General features: G+C 37.3%; 1 protein-coding gene across 2 annotated transcripts in view; it reads right to left on the minus strand.

Annotated features, from left to right (window-relative positions):
* The window catches only part of KCNIP4 (potassium voltage-gated channel interacting protein 4), a 466803-nt gene that overhangs the window by 421778 nt on the left and 21850 nt on the right, over positions 1 to 23175 (minus strand). The gene's annotated exons all lie outside the window — the stretch shown is intronic.

Below are 23175 nucleotides of genomic sequence, written 5' to 3' on the forward strand. Positions count from 1 at the left end.
TATCTAGGGATATATTTCAGGCCCATCGCTATTTAGAACCGAACGAGGTTTGAATTTGCATTGTTGGAACAGTACTTGCTGGTATCAGGTCCTTTGAGTTCCACGGCATGACACAGCATTCCAGTCATGGCTGTATTCCCATCACAAGCCACTACCAAAAAGTGAGCTGAATGTTAATCTGCTAACAGAGTTTCTAAAAATTCTGAAACTTCAGCAGAGAAACTTCTTCCAGTTTAAGCATATTTCACTTATCTTATATCTTTCAAAGGTGCCATTTTGAGAATAAATATTAATTTTACATTGGTGTTTTGCTGTGCTAAGAAATACATTTTCACCACGAAAGATTCAGTCTGGATTTCCAGATAACTCCTGCAACAGAATTTTGAGTTGCAATAGCAAAGCACAGATGTCAGTTATTGAATAGAAATAATAGCTATTTTTAAAAGGTAATGCTCTTAACTATTTCTACATTCCATCTTCGAATGAAACAAACGTACTCGAGAAATTAGAGTTCATCCCTCTGAAAACTGGAGGTTTGCTTCTGATCAGAGCCTATGCAGGGCATCCACAGAAAGTCACCCATTTTCTCTGGTGAAACACATCTATGTCGCTCCTGTCCAGTGCAAAGAGAAAAGCAATACTATGCCCAGCAGCACTGGAATATAGCATCATGTAGTATAGCTCCAAAAAGCTAAAACTAGAAAGTGCTGTTGAAGTAATTTAAGTTCAAGTTTTCTTGATATAAACCTTCAGAGAAACTGCCTGTCCATGTAAAGGTCAGCTACAAAATCCTTGATCCTCCAGCTCAAATGCTAGTTCTCAGGACATATTCTGTCACACTCCTCAGAGTAGCAGCTCAGAGCTGCCTCATCTCAGAGATTCATTAATCCAAAGGTAGTGTGAATGGGGAAGCAGACACAGGAGCTGAGAAAAGCATCTGAGAAAATTATGCCATGATGGCATAGCAAATAGGAGTGTGTACTGCCTAGAAATGGAGCAACTGTTCACATGCAACGGGAGAGGGTTGCTGAATATGCCCCCATATTAGCATTTGAATAAGGTCTTCAGGAGGGACACGAATACAGAGGAGCTTTGCCAGAGATGGGACATATGAAAGAACAAATTCAATGACACTACTCAAGATGATACGGAGAGGTAGAACCCTTACCGAATTTTTTAGGATTTGCAAATGTGCGGCTGAAAACTGTGTCTTATTTGCCATGATGTGAAGATCTTCACTTGAGATTTAACTCTAGAAGGAAGTATTTTTTCTAAAAATGGTTCAGAAGATGTCAAGGCATTCAGATTACACTGTATCTGTTTCCTTACTTCTAACTTTAATCAACTCCATAGCAATTTTCTTCTGTAATAGAAGTACACATGAATCAGATGTTCTTTACAGTGCTAATCATTATGCTAGAATTTTGTAGTGTGTTTAAAATAAACTTAAGCTGTAGAATAGTAAAGTTCAAGGCACCATTGAATTTTTCCAAGCAAATGATCCTGTACCTCATATATCCTTAATATATACAATACTTATAATACTTAATTTATAAAAGGAATTAACATTACTATTCTGAAGTAATGCACTTGATTTACCTCTTTCTCCTCTGCGAATCATGTGCTCTGATTTTGAGAAAAGGAAATGGGCTGGTAGTGAATTCCACATTTACAAACCCAAAACCATGGAGAAAAACTGGCCATGTTGTAAGTAAAATGAGAAAATTATCATGTGTAAAGGATTTCAACCCAGGCTGCACATGATCCTTCCTTTCCCTAAATACACTGAATCATGGAATAATTTAGGCAAAATGAAAAAGGGAACCAAAGAGCACTCTGGGAGTACATTAACTGTGGGTGATCAGTGGAAGGCTGAACCCTTCAGCATGTTCAAATGAGTAGCTAGTTTCTGAAATCAATGCACGTTGTTCAGGGAGCACCTCTAGGGAACTGGTACCTAGAAGTTACTGAGCCTGAGCAACCTCAGGATCTGGGGATGGGCAGATCTTCCAACTGGGAGTGAGTAGTGAAACAGATAAGAAAGAAAAAAAACAGAACTATGTACTAGTGGGAGAATCAACAACTAGGCAAGTGTGGAGAAATTATCTGCAAAAACTCTGCAATGCCTTTGGTTTGAGCCCTTACTTACATGTTACTGCAGAAGTAACTGGGAACCTGCACTCATCCTGACCACGTGCCTCTAGTCAAGGAAGGCAACCTTTTTACTGCGGCAGTAATAGTGCATGGAGATTGGTTGGGACTGCCTGAAGAAAGCAGGTTTTCTCTATTTCATGTTATCAGATTTCATCTGTAATCAGCTACAGCCAAAAATAAAGCTGGGTTTCTGTATAAAAAGTTGCTCATTTCCTATTGATGGTTAAAGAACTGCTTTTATGAGTGATCTAAATCATGTCAGTTAAAAACCCCAGAGAGTCACAAGCTGATGAATCATGTAAGTGCTATGAGATACCACACAGCTACAGACATTTTGAGGAATATTTATTGGAGCTAGAAGGGAATGTCTTTTAACTGGGTGTACATGAACATGGCTGCAATAATAGCACATATGCAAGTTGTCTCTTACTACTGTTTGATCTGATTTGAACTTCGGGAATATGGAAATGAACTCTGGGTGGACTTACTGAAAACCATATTATTCTTCACTTAATAATGAAGTAGCAGTTGGAAAGACCAGAGGCATCATTAGAGTGAGAAATGGGCTCAGGAATACTCCAGATGAAACAGTCAAAACTGGCACGGCATCTACAAGTTTTTTGGGCATTGATTAATTGGATTAGCTGATTACTGTAGCACAACTACTTCAAGAACCTTCACTGATGACTATGGGGTCTTGTAAGGGTCTTGAAGAAAGAAATTGTTTAATGTCAGAGATGAAGCTAGGTTAAACCAGTGATGTCTGCTGAAAACTTTAGGCCGCTAGAGATTGCAGCTGTAAGTTAAGAAATGAATACTAAAAAATGGGGCAAGGTTACAGAATCCAGTCCTAGATGAATGTGTGGGTGACTGCTGACATATTAAGGAATATTACAATGAGATGCTTCAGAGTAAAAGCAGGGTTTGGTATGGTTTAGTTTTGTTTTTCTCAGCAGAAGCAGTTTTTATGATATCCAGTTTTGGCAAATGAAGGAAAGGATTTATGAGTGGAAAGGAAAATTTCATTCTCTTTCTATAAAATGAAAGATAGAACAGAAATATATTGGAAGCAAAACTATATCAGCTCTTTACGCCTATTGTATAGCATTCTCTAAGGTTTTGCTCTTGCATTAACTTGAGCTCCATTAACATCTTTTTATGGAGACCTTTTCAACATGCTTGTTTGTCTATTTATAGGCAAAAAATGGCAATTGGATAAATACCAGGAATCAAAAGCTTCCTGTATGCTTTAATATCGATTAAAATTCTGGGTTCTGCTTTTGCCAAGAGAAAACAAACAGGCAAATCTTAATTTAACTTGAACATAGTAAAGAGTCGAGCAGTGCCAGTCACTCTGGAAAGTCTGTGGGAACCATTTGAAAATATCCCACAAATATAGGGAAAATTGCTATTTTTGTTTTTTCTCACCTCAAAACGGTCATCCTCTTTGATGTATGAAATGCCTATAGGTCTTGCCTGTTCATGCATAGTGAATCTCTATACTGTAAATGAGGAGCGAAGAAAAGAAACAGGAATAGTTGGGCAGCACTGCCCTGGAATTCTTTTGGTTTATTTAGCTCTGGACCCTTTGGTGGGACAGTGCAAGTTAACTACTGATTTCAGGTTGTATTCAGGTTGCCTGGATTAGAAGGAGAATATCGGTGTTCACACACATTATGTCGCAGTACCTGTGGGCAGTGCAAGTGACAGGAACCCATTTTGACACTGTCAACAATTATTTGACTGCAGCAAGAACAATGAGCAACATAAGCGAGAGCAAGTATTTGTGGGCGGGAATTTCAGAGAGCTCCTTCACTGTGCCAGAGGAATTTCACTTCATAATGAGCCCTCTTGGGGTTATAGATATATTGGGATGAGCTCTCACTGGATGATTCAGTAGCTGAACTAAACAGAGAAAGGGTTTACCTCCTGTCAGATTATAGTGATAAGAGAGATGACAGTGACTCTGATATGGGCAGAAAGGATTTTAATGTTAATCTGTTGTTAATGTTAATTAAAACATTCCTGCTTGCTCTTAGCATTTGTTTTGGGGTGTATATATATATTCTACCCCAATTGGTTAAAGGGACAGGGGCTTTTAGATGTTCAGTGATAATGCATATTTCTCAGAAAAGAGAAATATAGTCTATTTACTGGTGAAAAAATAGAGTTTTATGGCTGCCAAGGAGCTTTCTTGTCAATATGTCACACCATAATTCTTACAGGATGTACTACACGTACAGAGTAACTTTTCATTTTCCAAAATCACAGGAGAAAATTGAACTAATGGGGGGGGGGGGGGGGGGGGCGGGGAGGATATGCAAGCCCTAAGAACTTTTTAGTTATTTCCAAAATGTTTCTTTACATAGGTAATTTTACATTAGCAAATTTGAATAATCATATGCCATTGCTGTGAAAGGTGCTACATCAATGATCCTTAGAAAATATTTTTTTAAAAACTATTCAGTAGTATCAGATAGCTGAGAAGGTTACCTTGGTTTGGTATTCCAAAATTGAAGAGGTCCATCCTCTGCCACTGAGGTGGACACTGGCAGAGGGAGGTCAGAGGGATGGCTTGAGTAAAGCAAACATGCCAAGACTACACTAAGCTGATCCACCTTATTTGTGAGAATGGTATGCTCTGATACTAAAAAAGGGTAGCAACATACCTGGAAGTATCATCAATACAGCCGTAGCTCATGACGAATTAACGAGCATATTGGACTGTTTAACTTCCTGAACAAAGAATTTTTATCTCATAGTCACAGGGTGAATATACCGAAGTCTTACATGTCTCAATACAAAGAGATACTGTTTTGTACATTTGTATATCATCATGCTTTTACAAGAAAAAGACCTATTTAAAAAGTCTGAAAACTCAAACAGATGAGAATGAAGGATGATGAGACTAATTATGGTAGCTTTGTACACAAATTATGGTATGGCTTTGTGTATAATTTGTTAGAAATATTGATAGATCAAGTTGCTAATTTAGAATTAACAGAATGTGAGACTGGTCCTAAGCAGTGTGTGAAATCATATTATCTGTTTGTATCAGAAGTAATAGCATGAGTGTATGACATTGGGGAGGATGAATAAAAAGTAGAGGAAATGAATCTAAGTGGATTATTTGATTAACTTCTGTAAACATATGGACATGCCAACAAATTCCTTTCAATACTTAAAGGGGGCTTATAAGAAAGTTGGGGATAGACTTTCTAGTAGGGTCTGTTGTGATAGGACAAGGGGTAATGGTTTTAAACTAAAAGAGGGTAGATTCAGACCAGATATAAGGAAGACATTTTTTACAATGAAGGTGGTTGCAGATGACACCAAGTTGGGGGGGAAGTGTAGATCTGCTGGAGGGTAGGAAGGCCCTGCAGAGGGATCTGGACAGGCTGGATCGTTGGGCCGGGGCCAACTGTATGAGATTCAACAAGGCCAAGTGCCAGGTCCTGCACTTCAGTCACAACAACCCCATGCAACGCTACAGGCTTGGGGAGGAGTGGCTGGAGAGCTGCCCGGCAGAAAAGGACCAGGGGGTGTTGGTTGACAGCCGCCTGAACATGAGCCAGCAGTGTGCGCAGGTGGCCAAAAGGGCCAATGGCACCCTGGCTTGTATCAGGAATAGTGTGGCCAGCAGAACCAGGGAGGTGATAGTGCCCCTGTACTCGTCACTGGCGAGGCCACACCTCGAATGCTGTGTTCAGTTTTGGGCCCCTCACTCCAAGAAGGACATTGAGATGCTCGAGCGTGTCCAAAGAAGGGCAACGAAGTTGGTGAAGGGTCTAGGGCACAAGTCTTATGAGGAGCGGCTGAGGGAGCTGGGGTTGTTTAGTCTGGAGAAGAGGAGGCTGAGGGGAGACCTTATTGCTCTCTACACCTACCTGAAAGGAGGTTGTAGCGAGGTGGGGGTTGGTCTCTTCTCCCTAGTAACAAGCGATAGGACGAGAGGAAACAGCCTCAAGCTGCGCCAGGGGAAGTTTAGGTTGGATATTAGGAAAAACTTCTTCACCGAAAGGGTAGTCAGGCACTGGAACAGGCTGCCGAGGGAAGTGGTTGGGTCTCCATCCCTGGAGGTATTTAAAAGACATGTAGACATGGTGCTTGAGGACATGGTTTAGTGGTGGACTTGGCAGTGATAGGTTAACGGTTGGACTGGATGATCTTAAGGGTCTTTTCCAACCTTAATGATTCTATGATTCTATGGTGAAACATTGGAACAGGTTGCTCAGAGAGGTGGTGGATGCCCCATCCCTGGAAACATTCAAGGTCAGGTTGGACGGGGCTCTGAGCAACCTGATCGAGTTGAAGATGTACCTGCTCATTGCAGGACGGTTGGACTAGATGACCTTTAAAGGTCCCTCCCAACCCAAACCATTCTATGATTCTGTGAAATTCTAAAGAGAAAGTCTAGCTAGAATTTGCTGTTGGAAATTATCTGCTCTTGGTTTAAGTCATTATTTTTCAGGTTTTTACAAGTAATCTTACTTATCAGTAACAGTAGTAATCTGTACGTTATAGTAATCAGAAAGTTGTAAACAATGATGTTCCGTATAATAAAAGTGCATGCATTTTGCTTCAAAACAGTAAGAGGTATTAATTTTTAAACTAGTCTTGAGTTTATTATATGGACAGGGTACAATCCCTCCCTTCCACTGACTTTGACTTCTTCTATGGGCCGTACATCTATTGTGCTTAAAAGCATTAACATAAACAGCAGAAGACTCCCAGTTAACTCATAACTATCAGAGCTCCATTTTAGATGATGATCACTACTTCCGAAAGTGCTACATTTTGCTTTTGCTCAGGCTCCTAATTAGCCCAGTATTTGTCAAAATATGCCTAGAAGCTATCTGCAATTTCTTTTCTTTGTGGATCTTTATCATTTACATGTAATTTATAACTAAAGAACCATGAAACATATTGTCCCTCCTTATTTTGTGGCATGGAGTTTCCAAAATGCAACAAGAATAAATTTGGCCAGGACATGTAAACATTTTTTTTTCCTCCATACTTATAGATCACTCAGTACAGGACAGAGAAAAGGTGTTCAGTTCTCACATATCTATTTATTTCATTTTTTATAATGCCACGGAATTAAGAACATATTCAGTAAACCTCATAGAGACAGTGACTTATTGATGAACATCTAAGTAATCAAATGCGTATTAAACTAGCTTGCAAAGCTTTCACAGACAAATTAAATACAAGAGAAATAAACTACCTTTTCAGCACAGTTGAAGATGTCTTTCCTATCTACTGGATGTTACATCTTTCAGAAACCTTTTGGTAGCAGTGAATAACACTTAGTGGTAGCATAGCACTGGTAACAAGAAAGGGCAGAAGCCTCCAGCTCCTACCCAAAAAAAACTGCTTATCACAGAGCCTCCTGCAGATAGGGTAGTACTAACAAATGAAGCTAATTTCTAAGGTATGGTCTCCTTCATCCAAGGTATTTTCAGACATAAACAGCTTAGAATAAGAAAATGCTGTAATAAATCATCTACAAAATGAGTTCCTAACTGCTACAAAGCAATCATCATTGCTGTCTTTTACTCGCTGAAGAATAGGAACAAAATCTGAATTCTTTCAGATGCTATAATGTCATGTTGATAAATACAGTCCTTTAAATGGTTAAAAAAGAGAAACACAAAAAAAGAAAGGAAAGGGGGTGCAGCTGAGCAATTAATTGAATAGCTGGAATCAGAAACTTCTAAAAATTGATTTGACCATGAGAAGTGTTTTATCCATAATATGGTCACTGAAGAAGGAGCTTGAGATAGTGGAATGCTACTGCACAATACGCTTAGGAAAGGAAGAAAAACAGGTCTCATATTTCATTTCAGTTTCAAATAAAATTGGTTATGAACCAGTAGACGAGAAGTTTTATGATTTCATATTTCAGTACAACATAACTCATACATTTCCTCAAAAAGACACAGAAGTCTCATTTACCAGGGATATACACATTGCTTGGAGACAGTACACATGAATCACAGTATGAACACATTTGTCACTTGGATCCCTGATGAAGTATCAGCTGAACTCTTAAATGATCTTCCAAATTTTGGAGAAAACAATACAGACTGGATACAAACTTGCATTTTTAGGCTGCCATATAATGTTGCACTAAACAAAATCATGTTGAAAATTATTGCCTCATTAAGCTTCATGCCTATTACCTTATGTTCAGCAAAATAATGATAAACATCTCAAGGACAATGGAATAGGAGATAAAAACAATAAAGATATTTTCAGATAGACTTTAAAGCTTTGTGTTTATTTGGATACACACACAAAGTAGACAAAGTTATGAAGCAGATGAAATAAAAGTAGTAGATATTTCTGAATTTTAATACAGGCTTTCATATGTTGTCATAAAATTTTATTCTTATGAAACTCAAATAATTTATGTTTTCCTATATATGAACAGCCTCGAAGATTGAACAGAGGTTGAGAGAATATAAATTTAGAATATAATCAACTGCGCTGTATTGCAGTCACATAAGAATCAAGGCTTGATTCTGTGACACGCTGAGCACTTCCAGCTCTTACTGTGGATAACACAAGGATGTAGTGTTCAGCATTTTGCAAGATCAGGCTCAGGTGATTATCATACACTGACAAGTTACCATTTGAATCTATTTTAGGGTTTTTGCATGTACGATTTCTTCCTTAATGGTCCTGAAGTGAGACTAAAAACTATAGCAAGTGGAAATTAACATTGTGGTAAACTGGGAGGAACTCAGGAGGCAGAAACAATGCTGGCAAGCAAAAAAGTCATGTATTATTTAAAAAGGTAATAGGAGGAGCCTTTTTGTGCAGCTTTGGAGTGACTGTATTTTATATATGGTATTTAATTACATATTACTATTTAGTAAGTTCAATTAATAAGTGACATGGTTTTTGCTGCCTCATGCAAAGAAATTTACCACTGTTGGATCTGTTAACAGACAGCAAGTTAAAATTATCTCTTCAGAGACACACAGCATTCTTACATAGTAGCTTTCTCTATTTCTAGGGCCGTACAGCAGTGTTTAGTCTTTACTAAATTAAACAACATGCACAGCAGTCAAAAATAGTTGCATGTGCCGTGGATACTGAGAAAAGGGTTCAAGTTGTTTGTAAATATCCAGAGGCCAAGCTGATCAATGCAGTTTAGGTTCAAAGCTGAATCAGCATCTAGTAGACTGAATGACCCCACCACTTGGGCCACCCATACAATTTAAAATGCTTACTTTACAAAGATTTAATGTTTGTCACAATCTTCTGTTTTGTCACAGAAAAGGGAAAGCACAAGCACCATACGAGAGCAATACCTGTAGTCTTCCACTAGAACAGCTGCATCTAGTGACAATGTTTTTTTCTTTCTTCTAAATTCTTGGCCTAATTGGAGAGACTAATAGGGCATTTAGTTAGCAAAACTGATAGTTGTGGTGTCTTTTGTGGCTGCAGTTTCTCAGAGAAAATGAACTGAAATCACACAAAATAGGTTACCAAACAATTAACAACTATAGGTTTACCATTAAAAGAGACAGCTTTCTTCAGTAATTAGCACACAGAATACCAGCAACTAAAGAAAAACTCTTTAATAGCCATGTTCTAGCTACTGATTTTCTATAATAGCCTAATGATCCTTATGCAGTACTAAAAGCGTGGATAAAAGAGTGCCATAGGAGTTAGGAACTTTGCATCCATTTATTAATCCCTATCTCAGATTCAAACATACATAAGAATAATTATTTTGAAACTGAAGTATGAAAACGCTGTCTTATACACTTATATAAGTGTACACTTACGCACTTACATAAGTGCACTTATACACTTGCATAAGACTGTGTTTTCATGCTTCTGTCCACCTAAAATTCCCTCTAGAGCACAGTGTAACCAAAGTGTACAGCACAGACTACCTACAGTTGCCAGCACTTTCCAGAATTCCCATAACTGGAACACCTGGGAGCCTTTTCTTCCTCAAAATAATCTCAAAATATTAAAACAGAACTTTTCATTACAGAAAGAATTTTATTAGCATGGGCCTTAATCTAGTGATATATTTACATGAGATCATGTCAGGGAAAAGCTGATTATAGTATTACTTGTGGGGAAAAAAACAGCTTTCTAAAGTGGTTTATCAGGCCAGCACTATTTAAAAATGAAAGCTTGGAATTTGTCGATATTCAAGGTGTGGTTTTATGTTTGATTATGTACTGTCAACATATGTTAAATGCCTGTCCAGGTAGAGCAGTGACAGGGTATTTACAGTGTTTCTGGGAAATTCTCAAAGGGACCAGTGATACAGGGTACTCAGAAACTAACAGATTCCATCAACAGCATGCCTTATTTTAACACTTCGCAATGACAGAAAACACTCTGCAAGCTTATAACTATTCCACTGCTACCTTCCAGAAAATCAAAGTTGTCACTTCCTAGTGAACTAGTAAGCTCTCAGAAATCTCCATATTGTGCTGTTACTGCACAATAGCACTGCAGGAAAGAAACAGAAAAGCTGTAACTTAGTAGTCTTACACTTTTGCAGTCCAGCAGATTTTACATCATTTGGAAGATGTACTTGAGAAACAAACAAAAGTCTCATCTTTATCCATATTTATTAAACGAGAGAAAACTCAGTTATTTGTCATTGTTAATGAATAAGAATAATAATTTCTCATTTTCCTCTTTGGGTACATACCATTTTCTTTCAAAAAGTGAGACTGGGTTAGGCTGTGCTAATAAAGGGTGGAAAATAAGGTAAAATCTGATGTATTTTTACAGAGCTGATGAAGGCAGCATAGCTGGAGACTGTTCATCTTTGATGAATTATAATAACTTTAGATTCAGTAACTGCACATTTTGACAGCTGAACAGCAAACAATTAGTTTGTTACGAACCCAAGGAGCCTGAAAAGATATCAGCAAATGATACCTGTTACCTTAGACATGGGTATTTTTATGTCCCTTCTCTATCAAGTAATATAAAAAGGTCTGACATAGCACCTTAGCTACATGCTCTGTTGTCACGAGTGTGATCATCTCCATCAGCTTTCATGTCTGTCTGTCAGCTATGTCTCTGTTCATTAAGTTTTATTATTTCATAGTTAAGATCCTATTAAACATGAATGGTAGGGGTCACTCATTAATGAGATTATATGATCTTAAAGGTCTTTTCCAACCTAAATGATTCTATGATTCTATGATTCTATGTCAACTAGGTAAAGCATGCCAAAAGGTAAATATTGAGGAAAGAATCAGCTGTCTCTGAGCTGATGGAGGAAATGTGGAGATCTGTGCAACAGGCATACCAAGGGCTGTAAATCTAAACTGACAATAAAACAATTTATGAATGTTCAGCTGGACTTGAAACCTAAAGAATGCCAAGGATATGAGCCAGCAGTGTGCCCTTGCGGCAAAGGTGGCTAATGGTATCCTGGGCTGCATTAGACAAAGTATTGCCAGCAGATTGAGGGAGGTGATCCTTCCCCTTTATTCAGCACTGGTGAGGCCACACCTGGAGTACTGTGTCCAGTTCTGGGCTCCTTAGTACAATAGAGACACAGAGATAGTGGAGAGAGTCCGGTGAAGGGCCACGAAGATGATGAAGGCATTGGTGCATCTCTCCTATGAGAAAAGGCTGAGAGAGCTGGGACTGTTCAGCCTAGAGAAGAGAAGGTCCAGGGGGATCTTATCAATGCCTACAAATACCTAAAGGCAGGGTACAAAGAAAATGGAGCCAGACTCTCTTCAGTGGTGCTCAGCGCCAGAACCAGACAGATGCAATGGGCACAAACCGAAACATGGGAGGTTCCCTCTGAACGTCAGGAAACACATTCTTACTGTGAGGGTGACTGAGCACTGACATAGGTTGCTCAGAGAGGTTACAAGGTCCCCATCCTTGAGGATATTCAGAAACTGTTGTTTGGACTTGGTCCTGCGCAACCATGTCTAGGTGTCCTGCTTGAGCAGGGTGTCGGACCAGACGACCTCCAGAGGTCCCTTCCAACCTTAACCATTCTGTGATTCTGTGACACTCAGAAAGTAAGAAATTTGCTATGGTGCTAAACATGAGAATGACAGAAGGTGAAAGCTGGTCCTAAGTACAGCTCCATGTCCAGGGAAAAGAAGATTCTATCCTGGGTCATACCATTTGTCATGGTTTAACCCCAGTCGGCAACGAAGCACCACACAGTCACTTGCTCACCCTCCCCCCCCGGTGGGATGGGGGAGACAAGTGGAAAGGTAAAAGTGAGAAAACTTGTGGGTTGAGATAAGAACAGTTTAATGATCAAAATAAAATAAAATAACATTATTAATAATATTATTAATAATAATAATAGAATCATAGAATCATAGAATATCCTGAGTTGGAAGGGACCCACAAGGATCATCGAGTCCAACTCCTGTCCCTGCATAGGACAACCCCAAAATTCACACCATATGTCTGAGGGCATTGTCCAATTGCTTCTCGAATGTTGGCAGTTCTTGGTGCCATGACTACCTCCCGGGGCAGCTTGTTCCAATGCTCCACTACTCTTTGGGTAAAGAACCTTTTCCTAATGTCCAACCTAAACCTCCCCTGGCATATCTGTGAATGGAGAAGGGATTGGCTCTTGGTCCAATTTGTCAATTATTTTATCAGCAATTTAAAGAACACTAGTAATTCCTTATATGGATAAATGCAAAGAATGATGGAATAAGTAATCAGGAGGACATTTTACTGTTAAAAGGATAAACTCAGTAATTTGTTTTTTCAGTTCAGCAGAATGCAAAACAACACTAGATTCTCAAAACACTCTATTCTAGAGAATAGAGACTCTATCTTTGTTCAAAAAAAACCCCCTAAGACTATACCAGAACAGCATTCTGGTTTAGACTCCACACTTCCGAAGAGATGAGAAAACAGAGGAGTAACTTCAAAGGAGGACTACAAAGTAAAGGAAGTTAAGGGACGACTACACCTCTCTGTGAAGATATAAATGGAAAAGAGATCTGATTATGGAAAATTTTTGAGGCTGATGGACATGGACCAAGTATGATGCAAAAGGAGAAAACTGAAGCTAGATAAATGTGGAAAATAAGAGGAAATTTTAGAGTAGTTAAATATTAGTGGTGATCTTTTTATTGGTTGGTTTTGTTAAAAACAATAATAGTATTTGAAACATAAATTATGACCCAGTGTCTGTGGAAAAAAGACCTCTGCCTGAAGAAGGTCAGTTTAGAAGATTACTGTGATCATCTCTGGATTTAAAAAAACATTATTTTTTGCAGCTGGAAGGAAAGAGCACTATGTTGTTCTCCCTTCCTTTTGCAGGTTGTTCGTAAGGTTACTTTCATTGTCATTAAAGTTGGAAATGTAACTGTAAAAACATGAACATGCAACACTTCTGTAGCAATTCTGTCAGATTTTCTGGCAAACTCCAGAGGTTCTAACAATGCTTCTAACACCACCTAAACTCTATCAAATGAATTCAAGATTAATCAATTTTTCAGGATTAAGCTATTTGTCTGCATTTGCCTATGTTGTCCTTCAGCAAAGTAGAGTATCAAACCTCCATACAAATCTGTATTTGATCAGATGATCATCATTTAGCACTATGTTAAATGCCCAAGTGATTAAAACACCTGTATAATGGAAGGGATTCCTAATGGAATAATTACAGTAATGTTCTTCAGTCTATCCCTATTTTCATAGCTTTAGGCAATCAAGTGGTTCAAATTAATAAACTATATCTCATAGATCAGATGGCTTTCCAGCACCTACAGTTGAGTACTTGAAGCTATTGGTTAGGAAGGCAGTCATAAACACTGCAAATAATAATGAGATTTTTCACCTTCCAGTGTCATGTAAATTGATGTGTGCCTGACATAGGCAGACTTTGCTGCTAAACTCAAAAGCTTTCAACTTTGTCATTGTCCCTGTCTTGTAATTGGATGTGTTAACTCTAAAGGAGACTAAAATAGAAGAGTAAAACCAGGCAATAGAGTTAGGAAGAAATGCATATTCCTTTTAAAAAATATACATATTTCTAGTTCTTGTAAAAGAAAAATGATTGTGATTTCTCAGTTAAATACTTCATATCAAATGAGGTTGTATACCATATGCTGGCAATTAATGTATATAGATCTGTAATAAAGCTTATTCTCCAGTACCTAGCATTTCAGATTGTAAAAGTCAGGTCCAATTAATGAGAAACAGGCATTCATACCACTTATTTGACTTTTTTTCCATGCTTTGCTTCTGATATGCTGATTTTCTTTCTTTCTTTTTCATTCTGACTCCTATTCATTTTTCATTCATTTATGGCAGTTGCTAGTTCTCAGTAACTGGGGTCCACCAGCTGAAATACTGTGATTCTCACACTTTGGTATAGCCACTTTCTGTCATATACTGTATAATGGTCAGGCAAAACAATTCTATTTTATCTTTTGCAATGATAGCTGAGCAAATTTTAACTGCAGAGTTCGGTGAACTAAACAGAGTTGGTTAAGCGCTATTATTATCCCATACTACAGATGGGAAAACTGAGAGACTAAATTAAGTGACTATCTTAGAAAAATTGACAGACTGGAGGGACATCAACAAGCAAAGAAAAATACTAAGTATGTGCACTGGTAATAATAAAAAAGACCCAAACATTCAGGACAATATGCAGGTACTGTAAGGTATGACCTATGTTCCTGACACAGAGCACCATAGCAGTACTTGGTGTGTATGTTCATGACAGGTATTACCAGCAGAGTGATGCCACACGCTGATACCCACAGACTACGTTGATAGTGCTACATACAATGAAGTGATATATCAACATCTGTATATATTAAACAAAACCACAAAAATTATTTGAATAGACTAAAAGAACATATCAACTGTGATTCTATAATGAGAGAGGAAGATTGAAATAGGGACAGGAGGAAGGATACTGAGAAGGAAGGGGAAAGGAGAAGAAATGTTGCTGCAATAAGGATTCTCCCTACCATACCTTTCTTTTTGAATTGAAAATTCAATTTGTGATGCAAAATAAATACTGAGAATGAGAACTAAAGATTCAGGACATGTGGCATTATCAAATTCCTTTTTTAATTTCCGTATATTAAAATATTCATAAGAGGAAACACTACCAGCCCATGTAATTAATACGACAGTTGTCCCACAGCTCCCCAAACTCTTCTTCTGTTATTGCTGTTCCTCTAAGAAGAGAAATACTACAAGTTCATCCCATATTTTGAGAAAGTAGCACTTTGCAGAAGGATGAGAAGGTGATTTAGCATCCAGATACTTCTCCCAGACCTAATTCTTTACCATGTTAGCATAGCTAAGGATCCTCTGGGGTTCTGATAACTTAGGGTAACTAAGTACCGTGGCACTTCCTGTAACGACTGGGTCGTTATCATGAACAAATTCTAATTTAGGTGACTGTATTTTGCTTTCCTATATTTCTTTGACAATTCATGGAAACTATACTGTAGCACTGCAAGAGGTTCTCTTCATAGAACGGTCACACATCCAAGGGGACAGTTTGTTATTCAGTATCTATATAATGATTCCAGAAAGCAAGATTTTATGATGTATGAACTTTTAGTACAAGGATGAAAAACATGGTAACTCAGTTCATCTTCAAGAGACACCACATTAATTTTCACCTTACCACACTAACACATACTACTTTCTGCTAACTCAACATGGCCAAATTAATCTAAAAAGAGGAAACACTTGCACTACTGAATAATGTCCAACCTTGCTAAATGCCTGTCAAAATACTACATGTTCTCATTTCCATTTTAACTGATATATTAAAATGAGTATACACAGATTTTTACACCATGACAAATTACTTCTTTCCAGATACTAATTACAGACAAAAAATGTACTTATTGAATTAACAAGTCTATGTTAAAGGATCATGTCAGAAGATCTTCAGAGGGTGTTTCCATGTAAAAACTATGAAACTAAAAACATCACTACATACCCTAACTCATCTGCAGGAATTTATAAAATGCAGTTTTTTATAGTGGTAGCGAATGAAGTTTTTATGTTGGAAAGAAATGCACACCTGAATAAGAGAAAAAATTCAAAAATTTTTGTATTAGAGGGGAGTAAAGAGCAGAGAAGCCATCTGACTTTTGGCACCCAACTTCCCTTGCTAAACTGAGTGGATAAATTCCAATTCAATCTATAGTCCTACATAGAGATGCCCCATCAGGGGGTGATGCAGAATTCCTGCATGTTCTGCGCTGAACTGCCCTCTTCTGGCTATATTTTTTACATGATTAAGTGCTTAAAGTTAGGCAGAGTAAATGTGTTTTGCTATGTCCATTCAATTTCTACCAAGTCCCAGCATTCATAGGAACTGTGGGATCATGAAATGCAAAAGGGCCATAAAAGTGAAAGCTATATTACTAGCAATGCAATGGAAGCCATTAAAAAGCCATTATGTATCAACAGTTGATGTACGCTAGTTACTTTAATGCCCTATTATAAGGGTGTTTGTAAGTGAAGAGGGTAGGCAGGATGGGGTAACTCAAAGAATAATACCTCAGGGTGGTAAGCGCTGACAGTGCTAGTTCTTTATGGCAACCACAATATGGTAACCAAACAATAAAATTTATAATCTGCCAAAAAGGCTAGGAGGAAGTTCCACACTATTTCAGGATTGGTCTGAAGTGGATTGAAAATTCATTTGGCAGAACACACATTAAAAATGCTCCTGCCTAGAGGCTGTCATCCCTTACTGTATTATAGAAGTACATAATGGCTTCAGCATATTATATACTATACAAACACATTTTAAGAAACATTTCTTTTTCCTCTGAACCACAATACAAAGAGGCAAGATGAAGGCCAGGCAGAAGGACGCATCCATTGTCTCCATTTGACAGTTGGGAAACGGAAGCCCAGCGAGACAGAGTGATTTGCCTGAGGCAGCATGCAGCAAAGCCAGGAATTTGACCTAGACAGCTTGAGTTCCAGACCAATGCCTTCTCTCATTAATATCTGCTTCTTTATGCATTTTTTTGCCATGATCTACCAGGTAAAGGAGTGCTGCTTCGTCCCAGGTTTAATAGGATCATACTCTTAAAATGATATACAGGAGTCAATAACTTCAAAAATCAGACAATAAATTTTAAGCTGTATTGATTTTAGTTTCTTCCCCCAGCTCCTATGTTCTTTAGACCATCTCCAGTAATTTGATTCAAGCTTTGGAAGAAAGTCCTTTGAGAGCACATGAAACAGTATTTCAGTTAAACCGCTAATGTGATTTTTCATCAATCAAATATTAAATACTTGAAGAGAAAATAAACTTGAACTATGAGAAATGCTTCTGATGGCAGCTCAAAAGATGCATATCTGTGCAGTTCTGCAAATAAACAATAGATTCACTTTTGTGTCGCAATACTAAGTGATTAGGTTTCATGTATCATGCATACATCTTCTGAAGCATGAGAAATGAAAACAATTGTAAATAGGGATAAAACAAAAGTACTGTCTTAGATAAGATAGCTGCAGACAGTATTTGCACAAGAGATTTCTTTATCATTTGTTGCAAGGCAAAAAGCACATATATAAACAGTAATGGCCAAATTTCAAAGAGTTCAGAGAATCATTACTCCCCTAAGTTCTAAGCCTATACATTGTTATGAATTGCATACCTGTGAGCTTTGTTTGATAGAAAGAGAAAGAGAGATTAAAAAACAAAAAAATTAAAAAATCAATGTGCTAAATGTTCAGTTGATAGCAATCAGTAGATTTGGGCGAGTGAGGAAACAAAACTCCCTAAATAAACACTAGACTAGTTCATGATTTAACATTATGTAAAAATTCACAAGCAATTAACATTCTGAGATGTATGAGACTTAGCTGGCTTTTTTTTTTTTTTAAGAATAATATTGTTTCTCTGAGTCTTGGGAAATGCACAGTACACTCTGAAGTCCTACTTCTGGGATAACTGCAAAATGATATCCTCATCTGAAAAAAGTAATGATGGAAGAAGCAGGGCAAATGAGGCTGCAAAAATAGAGAGGTTACACAATCACCTAGGCGCCTATTGATTCTTATAAACAAGTCCTCAAAATTTGATCCTATTTACTGCAAGTTAATTATCCACACCACTCAATACACAGAAAGACAAATCATTACTATTGCAAAAGGAATCAAGACCCTCTGAAAAGAATATAATAAATGCAGTTTCTGCACATACACTACAAATGATGAGCAAATTTATACTAGAAATAAAAAATGTGAGAGAAAGCAACCTAATAATAAAACCCCCAAAATATGAGGAAAAAGTAATAATCTTCTACCTTCTGATTTTATCACAGCCAAAAGAGGCCTTGTGGAAAAAAAATGTCAACTCCAAAGCCATAGCTTTGTCACTCTGACACTTCTTATAAAAACTAAAAATGAATTTTGAGGCTAGCTCATGCAACAGACTAGGGCACTTGAGTGAGAGACTGAATGAAGAGAAATGCTGGTACACTAATTGGTTGCAAGTAATATTTATCAAAACTTTTGCACAATTTGCAGAGAATAATTATCCATGAATAAAAGTACCTCCTGCCTAGGCAGCTCAAAAATAGAAAAATAATTGCCATCAGAATATTATTCACTGGTTTGTTTGGGCTTTTCTCTTCTAACAGTGAATGCATTAAGAACCATGCAACCTTACAGGGAAAAGGTAAGCAACTCTTAGTCACTGATGTGGAAGGAAATCAACATATATATTCCCGTCTCCTAAATAACTCTTATTGCTGTCATATTTTTGCCTTGCTTGCAAAGATGATTTGTTTCCTGGTGTACTTGAACATTCAAAGTTAGGCAAACGAACAGTTTCAGTTCTAGGCTGCCTATATGGTTGGAGGGGAGTCTACAAGAGTAGTCTGGGGGTAAATAATTGATCCTTCCAGCCTATTACGAATAAAAACTCTTGGTTCGTTCCTCAAAGTTGCGGGGCTTATAGTTGGGAGAGTTTTAAGCAGAACACTAGTTGGTTCTCTGCTAAACAGCTGGGTCTCATATGTGCTTAAAGCAGCTGAGAGCCTACACTGACATCAACGAGACCGTGCAGAATCAAACCTTTTCTGCACATCTAAAAAGTGTAGTTCAACCCAACCTAAACCTGTTTTCACTGTGAAACTCAAGTATTCTTAACCATAGGGACATTTTTTCTTGACAAGTCTCAACTTTCTGTCTTAATCGCATTGCAAAGTTTTCTTTTTACTAATAAGAAAAAGTCTCTCCTCCATGCTTCATGAGGAAGGTTGAATGCTTCTCCCCTTCATAAAGACCTGTAAAGTTTCATCCCAATGCAATCAGGACTTAAGAAAGTTATAAGTAGAAAGGAAACATCTGCAGATAGGCATTAGAGTTCATCACTTGCAGCAGCAGATACAGTTGATTACTGGAATTTGAAAATAGAAAAAGTAATGGCAAAGTTTTAGATTAAAGTAATTACACTGAAATGATTATATGGGACTGAGCTCATTATATTACAAGGTGGTTTTAACATCTGAGCCATTTAAAAATATATGCTGACTAGCACTGAAGTTGAAGTCTTCCTCAGATACAATATGGAAAGCATATTAAACTAATATTCTGAAAGTATCTCTCTGAATACAGAGTTTGTTTCATAATCTGGTCAAATACAAAGTTAACGCATGAGAAAAAAATAATGGTTTATTCTATTGCACTCATAAGGTCACAAAGAATTTTAAAGTAGAAAGTATTAAACAAATCAAAATACCTTAAGGAAACTATTTAATCACATTTTGGACTAAGAGCAAAATATTAAAGAATTATTACTTCAATTAATGGAAAAAGATATCAGTCTTTTCTCATGTTATCAATTCTGACAGTGTGCAAGATTAGTAATGATTATATCAGAAATACATAACTTTTAGTACAAATGCTTTTGGAGAGTATTGAATTCAAGTGTTATACTACTGTTAAGACTTCTGATTCTTAATGTTTATTTAACTCAATCACTACTTTAGTGAGTGATTAAATCTTGATGATGTCAACAACTTTTGAGATGTATATTTTGAATATTTTACAATAGTATGTAAAGAACAATTAATCCTCTTCTGGTAAGTGTAAGACCATCTCAGAGTCAGACCCAAATGAATCTTCTCCATCCTCTGGATCTCACAGCTCTTCCTCTCCTCTGAGGCTTCATGGGAAATCCTTCCACACCTTCACTGTTCAGAGGTTATAACAGCTTTGATTCAATAAAATATCTGTATGTAGAAAGCCCCCTTGATTCCAGGATTTAGCAAATACTTAACAGTATATAACCCCACAGAAGACAGTCTAACAGAAGCACTTTTTTAATTGTGACCCTAGGTAAAATGAAATGGAAAGTGAACATTCTCTTCGTGACTCTTCAACACGTGTTAATAAAATGGGTTAATTTGAAAATAGATTGATTTTATGTACTTGAATGCTTGAGGAAATGCAGTCTTAAGTTACTTAGAAAACCTGCAAAGATGGGAACCAAGCAGGAGGACACTTTTTGGCTTTGTGTATAATCAGTTCTGAGCACAGAAAATTTCTGAACCCTAATTAGCACTTGGTTAACTTTGTGCCAGCTGCCTGATGTTGGCACATAAAAAATCTCTCCTTTTAAGTAACTGATAAAGGGAGAGAGGTGGGTTTAACGCTGCAGAGCATTAGAATACTTATAAAAAGAAGAAAGTAAAGTTCAAAGAAAAATCATTTGTATAAGCTCCAGCAGTGCACATTATTAAAAGCTATTCATATACTGTGCACTGGACAGCTATTGAATTCTCTCACTTAATTTGCACTCAAATTACCACAGCAGTGAGCCTCAAAATAAGAAGGTAGAAGATATATAGGAATCTATGGCTTTAAAACAATCCAGTACATTGATATGGCCAGATGGTAACAGGAAATCTGAGAACCAAGCAGCAAACTGAGACACAGAAGTCTCTTCATTTGTGATCTGAAGTGGCTTTTCTGGTTTCTCAGAAGCCACCTGCAGCAGTTCTCCCACTGTCTTTAAATAGTTTTGAGAATCAGATCTTTGGCTCTAAGGGAGCTCTGCAAACTAAATTTCTTTCCTTTCAGAGTTTAAAAGATTTTTTTCCTTTTGTTTGCATGGCATAACACTAGACATTTCTTCTGTCTTCCCTAGGAAAATAAGTAGCTTTTGTACTTCTTCACCTAGACCATATTTTTACCTTTTTTCCATATTTGCATCTAAAAGAATAGGGATATTTTATTCTACATACATTGCAGAATGAAACGAACATTTTTGTGGCAGTAAATTCCACAGAGTTTTCATTTTACTTGCACAGGAAATAAAAACACATTTCTTTATCCCAGGTATGGATTCAAATATCTATGTGTTCAACAATGTTTTTCCAATAATGATAGGAAAATATTCCAATAATATTGGAAAAATATCTGATATTTGCATATTTGCTATGCCTATTTTTATTACAGTATGTTAACTATCTATAAAAATAAACTAGATACAGCTCTGAATACAAGTATTTGCTCCATTCTAGGGCTTCAAATCTAATTTGCTGCCCATTTTTGATCAACACTTCTTAGAATGAAGAAAGAGTAACATTTGTGCGGTAACTATGTTTTCATTTATTAGTTTGTTAATTCCTTGGATTATTAGAAAGTCTTTGAAGTCTTTTAATATTTTGATTGTAAAATTACCAAAATTTTTGCAGGTCTATTTAACTTCTGGGTTAACAAAAAAAAAATATATAGTTGAAAACAAATGCACAAATGCACCATTGCATCTTCTGATGTCATCAGTTCTGCTAAATTTAACTGCCACAAAATATGCAATACCAGATTTTTTTATATGTGAAAATTAGTTATTACCATTTTTAACCAATCCTGAACTTAATTCATAAACTCACCTGATATTTTAAATAATAACCAGGATAAAAATATGCAAAAGTATTAAATAAATTTTCAAGGCCCCAAAATCCACTAAAATCTCCATTAATAGATTTCTGATAAGGTGTTCAGGAAGGCATTTTCATCTACTGAAAGGAAGATAAGTCAGTAAATGCTGGTGCTCTTCAAAAGACAGCATCAGAGTTATCACACCTATCTAAACAATGGACATGTCCCAGAAGTGCCCAGATCCTTGCCAAAGCCAAATACAAAGAATTACTTAAAAAATCCAACAAAGGGGTTATTTCAGTCTTTGCAAGACATCCGGTACTACCCAGCTATCACTTGGCTAGAAAAACGTTGTAGAAGACACTTCTCCTAAATTCAGCATTTTTGTTTCCTTGAGGCATCCATCTGATGGAAGCCAGAACAGGCAGGCACTAGTGATAACAGTGTAGTCACCTTTTTTAAAAAATGGAAGATTAGGATCGTCACCAGTGCTCTCAGTGATATGAAACTGAGCACTGTAAAAGTTTCTTGGTCATCTGAGGAGGATCAGAGCTGTGGTACAGGTGCTTTGCAACAGTCCCCTCCCCAGCTGTGGCATGAGGCTTGGGAGCAGGAGAGGACTGCAAGAAGCAGGTGACAGCATGGAGCAGCACGATCACAGGGAAGGTCATTGCCATGCAAATCACCAGGGCCCTTGAAGGGCTCACAGCAGCTGGAATTAAAAGGCTGCAGGTATGACTGAACACCCGCTAAAGCTTTCAGTCCCCTGGGCTGCAGGTTTTAGCTTCTCCCCACAGGCTTTCAGCCCTAAATTTCGTGTAAATTTTGAAGTGTCTGCTTGACTGAAAAAAAGGTTCAGATGAATTCTGCTGTGAACAGTGGATTTCTTATTAGTATATTTAGCATCACTTCAAAAAACTCTACATTGTCACGGCTCGGTTAACACATTTACAGTTCTCTTAAGCTGTGGTGTTTCCCAGTGAACTGTATGAACTGCACAGAATGTTTTTTCTTTGTTGTGTCCAAAAAGCATCCAAAGCAGAGGGAAAGCATCAGATTATTTTAGTATTTGAGCCAAACAAGCGTGTTGCAGTTTAATCACAAAGTGATGTCAATTATGGTGTTTCTTTATTTTTGTGAAAT

Source organism: Nipponia nippon, unplaced genomic scaffold (assembly GCF_047370975.1).
Source record: "Nipponia nippon isolate SJK-2023a ecotype South Korea unplaced genomic scaffold, ASM4737097v1 scaffold_6, whole genome shotgun sequence".
NCBI lineage: Eukaryota > Metazoa > Chordata > Aves > Pelecaniformes > Threskiornithidae > Nipponia > Nipponia nippon.